At 36.6% G+C, this 18027-nt stretch overlaps 1 protein-coding gene and 1 long non-coding RNA gene across 4 annotated transcripts in view; one reads left to right on the top strand and one right to left on the bottom strand.

The window, feature by feature from the left end:
• Stet (stem cell tumor) overlaps positions 1-18027 on the bottom strand; it is a 578556-nt gene that overhangs the window by 222137 nt on the left and 338392 nt on the right. The window lies entirely within an intron of this gene.
• LOC143218694 (uncharacterized) overlaps positions 238-18027 on the top strand; it is a 75478-nt gene continuing 57688 nt past the window's right edge. The window contains exon 1 of the long non-coding RNA XR_013011145.1: positions 238-732. This is a non-coding gene — a long non-coding RNA (uncharacterized LOC143218694). The remainder of the gene's footprint in view (positions 733-18027) is intronic.

Raw genomic sequence — 18027 nt, 5'->3', positions numbered from 1 at the left:
TATACTGGAATTGGTTTCAGGCCATATCTTATTTTTTTGAAAACATCGATGTCAAGCTATCCGCTTATATGATTGGCGGAAATGAGTTTTGCTATTGAAATTCAATAGTATTAAATATTAAAATAAGTTCATATGATATTGGCACTATTCAATAGTACATCTTATTGAAAGTGTACAGATATTTAATATATATGTTTAAAATAATTTCAGCGGGTTGAAAATGTAAATGAACAGATGACAAATAATATAGCGACATTTATAAACTTTTTTTTTCTACTTTAACGATTTCATTGTCTAAAATCGTGGAGAACTAAAGTTTTTCAGCTTCGTTAAATTTTTTCCAACCCCCAACGCAACCGTGAATCTTCCTCGGTATTTTTCCCATATCCCACGATATTTGAGCAGTCGTTTAAAAAAAGTCCCACCGTTCTATCTTAACTCCATCAAAAGTTGTACGATTTTGTCACAGAAACGACTGGACGATGCAGTGGGTGCATCGCGGCTGCCCGGCAATTTCCTAAAAACTCGGCCGCGCCTTCCACGTTTGATCATCACAGCCTCTGTTATTCTGCATCCCTCGCCGCTACTCACTGTAATTGAAGGGACTAGCATGGCAACGACTTAACCGGGAAACGGTGGTTTGTTTTGCGGAGGTACACAGTCCACGATTTTCGCAATCCGGAGTTCGCCAGCCTATTAAACAACGTTGCTGAACACTTTCGAAATTACAGGGTAAGTAGATTAATAAGACTAATCTTACTTTTATTGGATATTTAAATATTTCGTGTCAATACTCGAATGTATGGATGATGGAATTTTTGGACCTTTGATTATTTCAATATTTCAATATTTCATATTCCAATATTCCAAAAAATATTTTATTATTACAATATTCTGTAACATTATAATATTTTAATATCTTATTACATATTACTTCTATACATTGCTGACTCAATACTCAAAGACTCAAACTTTCAAATACATAAATACTCCAAGATTTACAGAACCAAATATTGGAAATATTGGAAATATTAAAATATTAATAATATTGAAATATCGAGTGTTTGGGCATTTAGTCAGCAATGTAAAAATATAATGTAAAAATAACGAGATGGCGATTTATAAAAAAAATTCCATTGCGAAAAATTGAACGCGAATAATGTTCGGTTCGAATGCGTGAAACATATTTCCCTTTTGATCGTTGAAGCGTTGTCCCAGCGACGCCTCCGAAGAAAAATGAAAATCTGCTCGAGGGGGGTTGCAACAGCAAGTGCAAGTGCAACGGTGAGCATTCGAAATGGCGTCGAATGGAAGAGGTAACAGTCGAACGGCAACCGTTGAGATATTTGACAAAATTTCGTGAAATATTGGGAAGGGGAAATATGTATCGAAGTGGTGCACACGTATAAGCAGGGAACACCAAGGCTATTTTTGATTCGAAAACTGGGTTAGGCAAACAGTTTCCCCGCGCAGAACACTCCTGACATTATGCACGTCCTTCGTGGAGTGTAATCCCGAATTGCTTCTTCTTTTAGACACGTGGAATTAGATAAATAAAGAGATCGGTATCGTTTGCACTCCTTAAAATATTACGGCCTCCTTGTTGGAGGCCTCCTTCAGCAGAGGGTGACTGGTGCAATTTACAATATTACTTTCTGTATGGTTCTTTTTTATTGTAATTATATGTATTCGAGTATGTTAGAATATAAACATTAAAAAATAGAGAAACTAGAATATAGAAATATTATAGTATAGAAATATTAAAATATAGAAAAATGAAAATATTGAAATATTAAAATATTGAAAAATGAAAATATTGAAATATTAAAATATTGAAAAATGAAAATATTGTGATATTAATATTAAGATATAGAAAAATGAAAATATTGAAATATTAAAATATTGAAAAATGAAAATATTGTGATATTAATATTAAGATATAGAAAAATGAAAATATTGAAATATTAAAATATAGAAATATGAAAATATTGAAATATTAAAATATTGAAAAATGAAAATATTGAAATATTAAAATATTGAAAAATGAAAATATTGAAATATTAAAATATTGAAAAATGAAAATATTGTGATATTAATATTAAGATATAGAAAAATGAAAATATTGAAATATTAAAATATTGAAAAATGAAAATATTGTGATATTAATATTAAGATATAGAAAAATGAAAATATTGAAAAATGAAAATATTGTGATATTAATATTAAGATATAGAAAAATGAAAATATTGAAATATTAAAATATAGAAATATGAAAATATTGAAAAATGAAAATATTGAAATATTAAAATATTGAAAAATGAAAATATTGAAATATTAAAATATTGAAAAATGAAAATATTGTGATATTAATATTAAGATATAGAAAAATGAAAATATTGAAATATTAAAATATTGAAAAATGAAAATATTGTGATATTAATATTAAGATATAGAAAAATGAAAATATTGAAAAATGAAAATATTGAAAAATGAAAATATTGAAAAATGAAAATATTGAAATATTAAAATATTGAAAAATGAAAGTATTGAAATATTAAAAGAAATAATTAAAAGAAAGAAATATTAAACTACTAAAGTACAGATACAGTAAAATATTGAAATAACCTGCCATGTTCATATTCATCTATTACAAGACCGGAGCACACAAACGCGACTACGCCTGTCCTAAATATTTAGAGCAGAAAGGGGTGGAGAGTGAAAGATTGTATTTTTGTTTATTCGTTTTCGAGACCGAAAGATCTGTTCAACAAGTCCCGTCGACCAATGGCAGTTGGTCTCGATCGAAGCTTACGTTCCAGCTTAACCTCTTACCTCTCGCGTTTATTTTTAACAGGAACAGTTCTTTCTTCGCCGTTTGTAAGAGGCTTTTCCGGTTCCCTTGCTGATATTCATGCTATCCGGATTTCTTCTGCTCTCGTATCGACTCCGGGACGACCTTAATTATTTAATGAGCAACTTCCACATTCGTCTATAAAATGTCCAACTTCCCCCCTCTCTCGCCCATCGTAAACGCTTAAACGTTTCCCCGTAGATTTGAGTTGCACATTTCTGGGGAAAATGTCGAATGCACGCGGAGTTGTATTTTGATTATGCGTCGGAACCACACGGGATGCTTAATTAAGTTTGTAATGATGAAGATGCTTTTCGGTGGATGTAAATTTGTTCGAAAATTTCGAACCTTTAAAGGAGAGAAATATGTAGATTTGAAATTTAATTTTGTGTGCTTGATTTTGTGTTATATTCCATTTCAAAACTGTTTATAATAAAGTAGATAAATAAACGGGGAGGTATGTACAAAATTTTATGCAAGATAAAATTTCGAATAGTCTTACTGCTTTTTCTGATAAATTTGTTTAATATTAAACATTTTAAATAAGATAAATATTAAAATATTCGGCACTTCAATATGCAACTTGGTATTGAAATATTTTTGAAAATTTAGATATTTCAGTCCTTGAATCTTTGAGCCATTCAACCATTGAATTGTCGAATTTTGGAATTTTGGAATTTTAATTTTTAAAAATTTAAATATTATGATGTTCACTAATATTGATCGTGCAACAAAGGAAAGGAATCAACATTGATCGAAGATATTATTTCAGTAGAATGTTTCAACTGTTTCAGGTTCGTTGCAGCATCGAGAGACGTCAATAATTCTGATAAACATTTAAACAAATTGATTTTTCGCGGAGAACGGCGAAATTCGAGTATCTTTTCGAAGCTTTCCAAACACTCGAGCCACTTACTCTTATCGATAAAATTCGCAGAACCCGACGGTGTAACTTATGCTGAAGTGGCAGTCATTGATCAAACTCGAACGATTGCCAATCGAATTCGAATCTCTTCGAGAGCGTGACTCCATTGACGGGTGAAGGAACTGTAGAAATTTATTTTCTGCTTTACTGTTATATTCATTATTGTATCCACAAGTTAACATTAATCATTTTAATTAAATTTATTTTAGATAATAATGAACGTTTAATAAGAAACTTTGATCATAAAATCCGAGATATTTTCCTGATTAAAATAAGCCTAAGCACGACACTATTTGACGTATATTTGCTAAGCAATCCAAAATTCGGTATTAGGTCATTCAGCGGTTCGGATAATCGAGGTTCCGCTATATCGTGGATTACAGAGGCAAATATAATCCGAATGGTATCGTGTTTGGTATCATTTTATTCAGAAAAATGTCACGAGTATGCCAGTGACAAAATAAATAAGTTCAATCATTGGATAAACATTTTACCACGGAAAAATCACGTTACGATCCTCGACAATCCAGTTTTTAGGATTTTTAGAGACTTCGTCTCGCCGTGTTGTGAAATTACAAAAAAATGTTTGAAGGAACTGTAAGTCCCTGAAGATGAAGGGGCTCTGCGCTGAAAGTCGTGCAACGGGAACGCCAAGTGAGAGTCCATGGGGGTCCATGACTGAGTCCGCCAGGAATAGAAATCTGTGCTTACAGTTGCTGACTTAGTCTTGGATTCTGAGTCAGGCACGAGGATTCCTCGTCTTGAAGCTCGCGCTACTTGCTCCGCTTCTCTTTTTTTCTTCTCTCTTCTCTCTGTGTTTCTTCAACCACCACCTTCGTCATCGCTTTTAAACGACCTTAGATTAAGTCACGTTCACCGTGAACCCCCGAATTGCACTGGCATTTGGGAAACAGATGGCAATCTTGATCTTCTGATCAACTAGAAGGTTTCTTTGTAAATGCAAATTCTCCTATTGGTCCGGGATCTTGTAAACCGTGAGCCCCGAATTTTTTGAAAATTTTTCCAACATCTAAACATTCTTCTCTTCAGGAAAATATAATAAAAATGGAGATATCATTATTGGTTGGGATTTTTTAAACCACAAGACAAAACATTATTTCATACATAAAATCTTGCAAATTTCCCTTTAGAATAAATTCTAATGAAAAAGTACCTTTTATTAATGTTATTTATGTATTTGATCGAATGAACTTCTGTTTGATACCCAGTGCAATGCAAGAATAAATACGATCTTTCTACATCACTATAAATGAGGTTATGTGACCAAACAAACTTGAATTACACGAATATTAAGAGAAAATTTCGTTCGTTCATTTTCTACACGATCAAATGTTATTCATTTTATGTCAAATAAAACCACAATATAAAAATAAATATCCTTTTACTCGATTTTTCTACATCGCTAGAAATGAGGTTATGTTATCAAACAAGCTTGAATTACACGAATATTAAGAGAAAATTTCGTTCGATCATTTTCTGCACGATCAAATGTTATTCATCTTATGTCAAATAAAACCACAATATAAAGATAAATATCCTTTTACTCGATTTTTCTACATCGCTAGAAATGAGGTTATGTTATCAAACAAGCTTGAATTACACGAATATTAAGAGAAAATTTCGTTCGATCATTTTCTGCACGATCAAATGTTATTCATTTTATGTCAAATAAAACCACAATATAAAAATAAATATCCTTTTACTCGATTTTTCTACATCGCTAGAAATGAGGTTATGTTATCAAACAAGCTTGAATTACACGAATATTAAGAGAAAATTTCGTTCGTTCATTTTCTACACGATCAAATGTTATTCACTTTATGTCAAATAAAACCACAATATAAAAATAAATATCCTTTTACTCGATTTTTCTACATCGCTAGAAATGAGGTTATGTTACCAAACAAACTTGAATTACACGAATATTAAGAGAAAATTTCGTTCGATCATTTTCTGCACGATCAAATGTTATTCATTTTATGTCAAATAAAAGCACAATATAAAAATAAATATCCTTTTACTCGATTTTTCTACATCGCTAGAAATGAGGTTATGTTATCAGACAAGCTTGAATTACACGAATATTTAGACGGAATTTCGTTCGATCGATTAAATGTTATTTCGCTGGGTGGCGTAATAAAAAAAGTGAATTTATTTAATGGCGATTCTGCCGATCGTGTGCATGTTCTTTCTTATCAAGCACATTTCGCGTGATAAATGAAGCTTCTGCTTAACCCATTCGCCGGATTAACTGGGATATAAATGCCTGAGGGATCCATTTTTCATAACTCGAGTGAAGTGTCGCGAATTTTCGTTTTAATTGTTTTGGTAAATTGCGGGAACGTGTACAGCTGTGTGCGACAGAGTTTAATGTGCCAGATTAGAAACACTTATGGCTGCGTCTTATATTCTGCTTCTCGCGAAATACAGTTCGAATGTTTCCGTGAAAATTAGCAAAAATTATTTGTCACAGTTTGAAAAGAAAAGAACACGATACAATTTATTTCTGAAATATACTAGAATTTTGGAAAATTGCTAAAAATAAAATTATTCAATTTTTTTAAAAAATTGCCCAAACCTAAATAAGATTTATTTATGTACATAATGAGCTTCAAAAATTCCTTCAAATTTTATTTCTGGAACACGAGTCCATAAAAAATACGAAATAAAAATATATAAATGTTCAGTATAATTAAAAAGCATTTTATATTAATAAATATATTATATTCTGAAATAAATATGGGTTTGGGTCCAGCAACGAGCTTATAATGAGTAATAATTAAGTTTCATATCTTCTGTGCAATAAAGACGTAGAAATCAGTTTCAAGCTGTATTATGTTCTCATTTAAAGAAGGGAACTTCTTCTTCTGTTGAAACCACGTTCTTCTTCTTGTTATTACTGACCCATAATAATCCTTATTATCCACGAATTGTGAACGAATTCGTTCTACCATGATTCATCTTAATAATCCGGACGCTTTATCTAGTATTCCTTGATACTTCTTTTGCCAAGATAATAATGTATACGCAAAAAATATAAATAATATAAAGTATTAACAATATTGATTAATCAATGACCCAGTTCCTACAGTGGCTGGTCAAGAATAAAAGAGAAGTATTTCAAAGCTTGCTCAGTAACATTTTCTTGTTATTAAATCCATTAAAAATAACCTTCTGATAAAATATTTCTATAGTATTCCTTTGTGTTATAAAATTTAATTATTATTGTTTGAACTGAGATTCCTAACACAAACTTCTACCATACCATTCGTTAGATTTTCCTGATTAAAATGATACCAGACACGACCCTTCTCGGATTATATTTATTTGTTTGTAGTATAACCTCTCTCGATTATCCGAACTGATGTTTCAATTAAAAATTATGATTTTTATGTTGTGTATGTTTCTCTTTTAGATCGAACAGTTTATTTTTTAAATTTTAGGTTGGATATGACCGGTTCGGATAGTAGAGGTTCCACGATATCGTGGATTACAGGGATAATAATGATCCAAACTGGGCCGTGTTTGGGATCGTTTCATCCGGAAAAATTTCACGAATATAACAGTGACAAAACAAATAAGTTCAGTCATTGGATAAATATTGTACGATCGATTTATCTGATCGAGTCTCGTGTTGCACTCTCCAGCAATCGAGTTCCTCGGCGTTTTAGAGACTGGCTGCTGCAGCGTTGGATGAGATTTGTGCACATTACCGCACCAATAAATAAAGCACGGAGAGAACGCGCGACAGCCGGCCAAAAACAGAAGCAGATCCACTTTTAGTGCTGGCGTCCGTCGTCAAAACGCACTTCCGTCAGGAAAATTTGTTTCTTCCCGAACGAGCGACGATTTCCATAAGCGTCCTCGCCGGCGCATTTAAACTTTTCCAATTCCGTAGCATTTCATTTCCCAAATGGTCGAAGCCCAAGCCCCTCTCTGCCGTTTTTCCGTCTTATTCTTTTTTTTTTCCCGCCCCCATTCTTGGCCCCGTCCCGTTTCGCTCGGAGACAGCGAGAGCAACGGTTCTTTTTCGCTTCTCTCTCTCGAGAGTGAGAGAGAGAGAGAGAGCCGCCGAAGGAAACGTCAGGAAAGTTTCAGAAGGTCGTTTCTCCGTGCTTTTTCTTCTGTTTCGTCCGTCCACCGTCCCTGGAAATCGTTTGCAGTTTACGCGACAACGAAGGACGTCCGTCCGTTTCTCCAGTGAACGCAGCCTAAAACTTTCTCTGGTTCTCTCTCTCTCTCTCTCGCGCGTATCCTCTTTCTGCTAGGCTTCTTCTTCTCCTTCTTCTTCGTCTTCTTCTTCTTCTAGCGAGGCGTCGTCGTCGTCGTCCCGTCGTTCTCTTCGTGTTTCGTTTAGACGGGGTTGTCAACCGTGTACCGGGGGTTTTGGCATTGGCCCTCGGCCACTCTACCCGGTCTCGTTTCGTCTTGTCCGTCCCGTGGCTTTCTCGAATTTTTCCATCCCCATTCGGCCTTTTCGCAGCCGAAGAGAGAGGCCGAGTACGCCGCCACGCCGATTTACATATGGAAATTCGCCCCGGTGACTTTCAATGTTTCCCGGAGAATGTGTCCCGCGACGATGTTACCGGCCCGCCGGAAAAAGTGATTCGTCACCGACGACCACGGCGAACATGCTCAGAATTCGATCTACCGGGTGTCTCTTGCCTAGCAGCATCTGTGATTGGCATTTTGTTCGGTCGTTGTTGCAATATTAGTTGGCCAACCGTTAGAAAGGCTGCTCTTCTACTTGGGTAACCAGAAATTCTTGCCCTCTCCCCATAAATTTGTACCTTTCTCCTATGTTACCCAGTAGATTTGCGCGAGGAGATGTGAGAAATCCAAGTTTCGATCACGCAGCATCAATGGTTGAAAACTTATGAATGTTCAAAGTTGAGCGATTTTCCCAGTGTTTTTGACCGTTTCTCCATAATTTCCCACAGGAATTGTTTAACTTGGGAGCTATTTTTATTATCGTGTTGATTAATTTCGATGTCGCCTAATTAGAATTTGTTTTTGAAGGTGCTTGAATATCGCTGTTGAGAAAATGTTTAATATCATTTCTATTAGAGTGTCTACTTCGCCATGTAATATCACGGAAATCCCTTCGTTTGATACGTTCGGGTTGTTTGAAAACGGCAATGAAATCAACATTGAAATTAATTACCGCAGTAATCCATTAATACCTGCGCCTTTATACGGTAATTATTAATTAGCTAGACACGGCGCCTATACGAGGAAGAAATTCCATCGACACGCAACGTTTAGGTAACATAGTAAAATATGATATTAATTAATACGGTCGTGGATTAACTCGTGGATGTTTGATATGTCGAGTGTCACTTTTTATGGTTTTCATATCCGACCATAATTCTCCGACCAACACTGATTTTACAGATACAAAAATGAGGACATTTCATTTACCGTGCTTAGATAACATTTTTATTCGCACTACAATGAATTGTTATTTTTTAAAAACCATTTTATCATTTTTTATATTGTAGTGACATTTTATAATGTCAATTTAAGTGTTGACATTTAGAAATATTTTTAAATGTGTCAGACGTTAAAGAGAATAGCAATGCCAAAACGATCGTAATTTTACTAGAACGGCTGCGGTATCGGAAAAATCGTGCGATAAAATTGCTGCTCATATTGTAACCAGAATCGCCTCATTTTTATTAATATTCTTGATACGTATTATAGAATGTACGATTTCACTGGTTCTCGAAACGCGCGGTGAATTCTATCAGTCATTTCCGAATGTATATTTATCGATGGTACTTTAGAATTTAATGGCAATCTATCACGCATTTTGCTCATTTGCTGGAACAATCATATAACATGACATAAATCATGATTTTCTGACGTCCTATTGAAATGCCAGATTGGTGCAACGAGTTATTAAACTGGGACAGGGACGTTATAATACTATCGTTCACTGCCATCAATTCCCTAAAATACTTATCTCTAACATTGTTACAAATTAAATATTTAATTAATGGTTTAAAAAAAATTCAATGATCACAATCGAAATTTATTATACACTTTGACACATTCGTGACGTTTTCCTGATAGAAATGAGTCCAGACACGACACAATTTGGATTGCATTTGCTCGTCTAATCCACGATATACTGGAACCTCGATTATCCGAACTGAATCGTCGATTGTCGATTACACAGTAAATATACGTGAAAAAATATCGTGCTTGGGCTCATTTTAATCGGGAGAGCGTCGCGAATATGCTGACAACAGTCTCGTAAAAAAATATTAAAAACAATCAAATGACAAATTTCATGGAACCAACGTTGATTTGGTTACTGTGCCGAATAAGAATTCGTCGACGATTCGAAGGGTGTAGTGGAGAATGTTGTACCGAGACTCTGGGTCAAGATGGACCCACCGTCGATTTGCGGGGGTGGATCCGCGGCGCGAAGTTTAAAACGGCCCCTGGAGAAATGCGGTCGACGATCGCGGTGTTCTGTTCTCGTGGAAAATGCGACAGGAAATAGCCGAGACGAAACTGGCCTCGGCGCGGCCATCCAAATCGACGAAAACGCTCCGGTATCAAACGCGAGGCAAGAGAGAGAGAGAGAGAGGGGGAGAGGGGGGACAGAGCGAGACGAGGAGAGACGAGACGAGACGGAATGGGGCGAGGACCAGACGAAACGAAACGAGACGACCGGCCCAGACGAGGGCCAATGCCAAGTACTCGAGATACCTCGAAACGGTTGACAACTTCGTGCCAGAAATGACCCTGGCCGGGAGTAACGCGATTCCTCTACCAAGTTACACCTTCATCTCAGAACGGAACATTCTCGAGACGTTCCTGCGATGGAGTTCTCGCGAAATTACGCCACTGGTCGTTCTCGAAAATGTTCTCGAGCGATTGTTCTACCATTTTTAATAATTGCGTTGGCTTCCTACTGCGGCAAGCACTGTTCCAAATCATTTCTATCGGTATTGAAATTTTCATTCTCGTAATTTCTCATGTAATCACTTAGTTTAATCCTCCCACAATTTTTTAGAAATTATTTTTTCAAATGCCTCGGAGCCCTGCACTACGAATTTTTTTAAAAAGGCAATCGCTGAATGAAAAATTCCACTTTTATTCAAGCCACGCAAACACACCTCGCAGCATCACGTTCCAATTTTTTCAAGTCGAAATGTCACAAAATGGCGGAGATATTCATTAATTTCGTACACTTTCCAGGAACGTCTCCTGTTACGATTATTGAAAAGGTTTCGAGTGTGTGAATGAAAAATTTAATTTCCGGTGATCCTCGAGACATGTTGAAATCGACGATCCAAAAGGGAAATGGTTCGGCCACAGCGTCTCTGCGCAGAATGGAAAAAGTCTGGGAACAACAAAGTCGTTTCTTTTTATTCGCGTGGAACCGAGGTACAAGCACGTCACGAGATCCTCGATCGGATCCACGATAGTGAAAAAGAGGCGAGGACCCGAGGCGACTGGGACTCCGGAAACGGCTTGGGATCGTTCGATTAACGATTTTCGAGGGGTGCCCTCTCTCTCTCTCTGTGCCCCTAATAACCCCCGCGAAATTACGGCGCGCCGCGTTATTGAATCCGAGCTGCGAGCTCGATAAGAAGCGTACAGGGGTGATTAATGACGAGGTGGCACTCGAAAGAGACGGCCAGGGAGGAGAGGAGCAAGCTGGGAAATTTCTCCCTCTCGAAAGATTAACGAACTCACAGCGTTCGGTCATTTTTTGATTTTACGCGGTCGAGGGAATCGCGATCTGCTCGATCAACGCACCAACGTCTGCCCGACGACGTTTCGCGTGTACACACCAGGTTTACTAAAACCAATTTTTGACTATAGAATAGCTTTCATTGTTGGAACTTGATTATTTTTTAATGAAACTTTTGTCATCGCGTTCGCGACGTTTTTCTGGGTGAAACGAGTACAAACACGGCACTGTTTGGACCGCGTTTGTTTGTTTAAAACATGGTAGAGTGGAACTTCGTTATCCCAATTAATCTGACATTGTTGGAACCTAATGATTTTTTAATGAAACTTTTGTCATCGTATTCGCAACGTTTTTCTGAGTGAAACGAGTACAAACACGGCATTGTTTGGACCGCGTTTGTTTGTTTAAAACATGGTAGATTGAAACTTCGTTATCCAAAGTAATCTGACATTGTTGGAACTTGATTATTTTTTAATGAAACTTTTGTATTCACGTTGGAGACGTTTTTCTGAGTAAAACGAGTACAAACACGGCACTGTTTGGACCGCGTTTGTTTGTTTAAACCATGGTAGAGTGAAACTTCGTTATCCAAAGTAATCTGACATTGTTGGAACTTGATTATTTTTTAATGAAACTTTTGTATTCACGTTGACGACGTTTTCCTGAGTGAAACGAGTACAAACACGGCACTGTTTGAACCGCGTTTGTTTGTTTAAAACATGGTAGAGTGAAATTTCGTTATCCAAAATAATCTGACATTGTAGGAACTTGATTATTTTTTAATGAAATTTTTGTCATCGTGTTCGCGACGTTTTTCTGAGTGAAACGAGTACAAATACGGCACTGTTTGGACCGCGTTTGTTTGTTTAAAACATGGTAGAGTGAAATTTCGTTATCCAAAATAATCTGACATTGTTGGAACCTAATCATTTTTTAATGAAACTGTTGTCATCGTGTTCGCGACGTTTTTCTGAGTGAAACGAGTACAAACACGGCACTGTTTGGACCGCGTTTGTTTCTTGAAAACATGATAGAGGAGGATTTTTGTTATCCGAACTAATCTGAAATTGTTGGAACTTGATTATTTTTTAATGAAACTTTTGTATTCACGTTGGCGACGTTTTTCTGAGTGAAACGAGTACAAACACGGCACTGTTTGGACCGCGTTTGTTTTTTGAAAACATGATAGAGGAGGATTTTTGTTATCCGAACTAATCTGAGATTGTTGGAACTTGATTATTTTTTAAGGAAACTTTTGTATTCACGTTGGCGACGTTTTTCTGAGTGAAACGAGTACAAACACGGCACTGTTTGGACCGCGTTTGTTTGTTTAAAACATGGTTGAGTGGGACCTTTGTTATCCGAACTAATCTCAAAATGAACTTTGGAGAAGGTAACTAAAGCGATGGGAATTTTAACAAATGACGTTTTTGGAGCACCTTGTATGTTCAGGAAGATTCATCGTACAAATCAGTACAGATTTGATCTTGCACTGTAGTAATTATAATCTTATAATTAATTAATAAAGAAGAGCGCCGGATGCGTTGATGGAATGACAAACTAATTAAAAACATCAATGTGTCACTTTCCACAGTGATATGATAAACTGTCGTATATTTATTTTTATGGACAACATAAAAATGAGAAAATAATCTCGGAGAAGCATGTATAAACGTGAAAGAAAAATCGTGTTGGTTTGACAGCGATGTTACGTGACCGCGTCCAGTGAAATATGAAAATTTTAATGGACATTTGATAGAGTGGAGAAAATAGGCATCGAGTACGCGACAGAAATTGAATAACGTAATGCACGACATCGGCCATCAGAATCCAATGATTAAATTTAATTTGGCTTTGCCTGGAGCACCGGTCGATGTTATTAAAATCTACATTCTTACGATGCTAATGCCCAACGGTGCCGGAATCTCTGACAGAGCAGCTTATGTGTATCGGTTATCGGAAAAATGTGGATTAAATTCAGCGATATTATTAAAACGTTCCGACCAACATTATTAGGATCGAGCGCCGGGCTATTGTGTTTCAGATTTATTATACATGTGTAGAGACGCGTGCATGAACCAGCTCCCCCCTCCCCGTGATTATGCATGTCTATGTTATGCAAATATCCTCGGTACGAATGCACGGGATCGCGTGTGTTGCTTAAAATCGAATTTATTATACAACATCATGCACACATTTTATTTACGTTACTGAATCTTGTAGTCGACGCTTTCTATTGCTGTCCGATCTTTTTAAATCAGAGCTCGCTTGAATCTCCATTTTCAGGACAGAAAATTCGGCTTCTATTTTTTAACATATACATTTATATATTTATCATCGAATTTAATTAATTATCAGACTATGCAAAAATATTTTTATTCGTTATATGAGGGGTTAATTAAATCAGTTTGAGGGAGGAAAGCTGAAAAGCCGCAATAAATATTTTATTATTATGGTAGTAATTATATTTATCAGAGTATGTAAAAATATTTTTATCCATTAGATAAGGAGTTAATTAAATCAGTTTTAGGAAAGCTGGTACCTTGATGTAATGAATATTTTATTATTATGGTACGATATAAATAAATGATTTAACTGAAAAATTGGGTGCCTCATGCACACATTTTATTTACGTTACTGAATCTTGTAGTCGACGCTTTCTATTGCTGTCCGATCTTTTTAAATCAGAGCTCGCTTGAATCTCCATTTTCAGGACAGAAAATTCGGCTTCTATTTTTTAACATATACATTTATACATTTATCATCGAATTTAATTAATTATCAGACTATGCAAAAATATTTTTATTCGTTATATGAGGGGTTAATTAAATCAGTTTGAGAGAGGAAAGCTGAAAAGCCGCAATAAATATTTTATTATTATGGTAATAATTATATTTATCAGAGTATGTAAAAATATTTTTATCCATTAGATAAGGAGTTAATTAAATCAGTTTCAGAAAAGCTGGTACCTTGATGTAATGAATATTTTATTATTATGGTACGATATAAATAAATGATTTAACTGAAAAATTGGGTGCCTCATGCACACATTTTATTTACGTTACTGAATCTTGTAGTCGACGCTTTCTATTGCTGTCCGATCTTTTTAAATCAGAGCTCGCTTGAATCTCCATTTTCAGGACAGAAAATTCGGCTTCTATTTTTTAACATATACATTTATACATTTATAATCGAATTTAATTAATTATCAGACTATGCATGAATATTTTTATTCGTTATATGAGGGGTTAATTAAATCAGTTTGAGGGAGGAAAGCTGAAAAGCCGCAATAAATATTTTATTATTATGGTAATAATTATATTTATCAGAGTATGTAAAAATATTTTTATCCATTAGATAAGGAGTTAATTAAATCAGTTTCAGGAAAGCTGGTACCTTGATGTAATGAATATTTTATTATTATGGTACGATATAAATAAATGATTTAACTGAAAAATTGGGTGCCTCATTATTTTTAATACGAGCGAATGCAAGTTTCGACTGAATCTTGTATACCGGGTGTCTCAGCTAAATGAGAAAAATAGGCGACAGCTTTCATTATTTTCAATACTGAATGCTTCATTATTTTCAATACATTTCGATTGAATCCTGCACGTTGAAAATAATGTAACGCGATGCAGAGAATTGCAAGAAATAATGCACAAGCTCGTCGAATAGTTCTTTTTAGAGGTGGAGGTTTTTCTCTTATTAGAGGAGCGACGCGACAAGTGGTACAACCTATAAGGACGATTAGGGGACGGAGGATATCGACGATGGATGTGGCCGACGAGCACAAAGAGTACTCGAGATCCTGGGACAATGTGGCGCCGAGTACTCTTAGCAAACTGAATCGAAATTGAGGTCAGCTGCTTTCATCGGCGAACATATTCCAGGGAACATCGTGTCGGGTTACCCCTTCCATTTTGCGAATTGACATTTCGCTAAAAGATCGCTTTTTCGCAAGTTGCTGCTCCGCGAAATGCGGCCGCTGTGTGCGCGACACACGGTCAAAGTATTCGGTGACGTTTTCTCGGGAAACAGAGGGAACTATTCTAAATCGTTGCTGCGCTTTTTGTGAGAAAGGACTGCGCCATTTTGTGCAAAACACATCCTTTCGTCTCTGAGAAATTAGGGCGAATTTGGCAATTTTTTTTTAGGAGAATCGTTCGGCCAATGGATTTTTCCATATTTATTTTTTAAGTGCAACTATGATAAAATTGGGACGTGCAGTTCATGTGAAATAATAGCTGCAGTTACTCGATAATTTTAAAGATATAAACAAAGTTAGATAGCATCGTCGTGTGTTATGCAAACGTTTATAACCCTGGCTCGTGTTTATAGCGCATAATGAAGGTGTAGAGGCCCTCAATTGTTAATAACAGTCGTCACACACAGGATACCAGTTTCGACTCTTGATGGTTTGCCTGACGAGTAAATGATGCACATACATGGCAAACTTATTTTGTCAATTTAATGATCCAGTGGTGCAGGTCATAAATTTATAAGTCCATTATTTTTGGATTTATGGTAAGAATATTTAGGACAGAATTGCATTGTTCGAAAGAGCATGTTTGATTATTGGGCGCGACAAATTTTTTCCAAGGCCGTTTTGAACGAAATCGTCGTCGGTATTTTTTTTAAACAGAATTTTCGTTTTCTTTCAATATTCCTGCAGAGCGTAAAAAGACGAATCCAACGACCCCCATAACCACATGATTCTGATTATTTAATCTCGAGATACTTACGTCTGAAAGGCAAGCTACTTAGCATACTCAAACGCGAGTATCTCTGAATTGCATGATCCAAATGGCATGTTTATGGTCTCGTCGGATTCGTCTTTTCACCCTCAACAAGACTGTCAAAAGAAACCTGCAAGGTTCTACTAAAAATAACCGCGTCTGACTACATTAATCACGATCAAGTAGTTCAGCTTTCAGACACAAGTATCTCGGGATTAAATAATCATAACCGTATACTTACACACATCGTTGGACTCGTCTTTTCGCGATCTACAACGATATCTACAAATCCGTATATAATTCCGCAGGAAAAATATCAACGAATTTGAAATCTCGTATAAAAGTCTCAAGAAAAAATTCTTTTCGTCATTATATCCATCCTTCAAAACAATGCAATTATTAAAAATGATTCTAAAAAATCATACGATAAAAAATAGATATTTGACTCCACTGTGATCGCGAAGGGAGGAGGTGCGAATTCAGCATAATCGGGACCCCAGGGGCGACGTCTCGATCTTGCGGGGGGACAGATTCATCGATTCGTCCCGTTTTAATCGCGAGCTGTCTTGCTTTGGGAGCGACGTTTCTCAGATTCTGCATCCAATATTTATCCGTGGAACGCCTCATTATTTTCGAGCAGGTATCCATCTTTTCCGCTCGGGACGGGGGTTTGCTCGTGTTCTTTTCGTAATTAACGAGACGCGGGCCGGGATTACAGGCGGAGGAGGAGTGGGAAGGGGGGGGGGGGAGGAAGATCTCGGCAGATGAAAGGGGCTGAAGACGCGATTAAAACAACGCCGCATCGGAGCTCTATGATATCGGATCGACAAGACGACGAGGAACCCGAACGTTGCCGGTGTAACGAGGAGCGCGGTGACAGGACAAAGATAATGAATGGCAGCATAGTTGATATATGAATGCCGGGGATAAAGAAAAAAAAAACGAAACGGACGGGTACAAGCCGGTCTAGACGGAGACACGATAAGTATGTAGTACGACGGAGATAAACGTTAACCCGGGGCCACGGGGTTAATAAAACAAAGTATCCCGACAATGGATCGACGCCACGGAGATTTTAATATCGTGTCCCTAACCTTAGCCCTTTCGTATAAATTTCAAACGATGTGAGTGATCGCGGTGCTGCTGTTCAGGGATGTTTGAAGTGACTGTGTACAATTTTGTGTGCCGATTATGCGTAAACATTTGATACGAACCGTTTTCCTCTGTGAGAAATAATTATTTATTTATTGATGGAACTGTTATTTTGTTCTTCATAAAACTGTTACTGGCATATCCGCGACTCTCTCCCGATTAAAACGAGTCCAAACACGATACAATTCGGAACTGATTTGCCCGTTTAATCCACGATCTGGTGGAGCCTCGTTTATCCGAACCGCTGACCTCTAAAATGACCTCTAACAAACGCGATCCGAAGTGTGCCGTGTTTGGACTCGTTTTAATCGGGAAAGCGTCGAGAATGTATTGCCAAATGTTTCATAAAGAACAATAACAGTTTCGAATATTTTCTGATAAAAATTGAACATTGGAGTCGTTACGTCCGGCTATAAACGAAACGGTTCGTATCAACGTCGCCTGTTCGGGAAACAGCAACGTTTGTTTATTATCGGGCAATCGAAGCGGGAAAGACGACGAGTTTAATCGAGTTCGCGGGTGTAAGTTCGTGTCGGGACAGGTTCGTATCGCAGCCCATATAAATGGCCGCGATTATCAAAGCGTTTCGCGAACGAGAATACTTTCGGTGTTTATAGGCTGCGAGTGG

This window comes from Lasioglossum baleicum, chromosome 20, assembly GCF_051020765.1.
Source record: "Lasioglossum baleicum chromosome 20, iyLasBale1, whole genome shotgun sequence".
Lineage (NCBI taxonomy): Eukaryota > Metazoa > Arthropoda > Insecta > Hymenoptera > Halictidae > Lasioglossum > Lasioglossum baleicum.
This window is presented reverse-complemented; position numbering and strand designations above follow the sequence as displayed.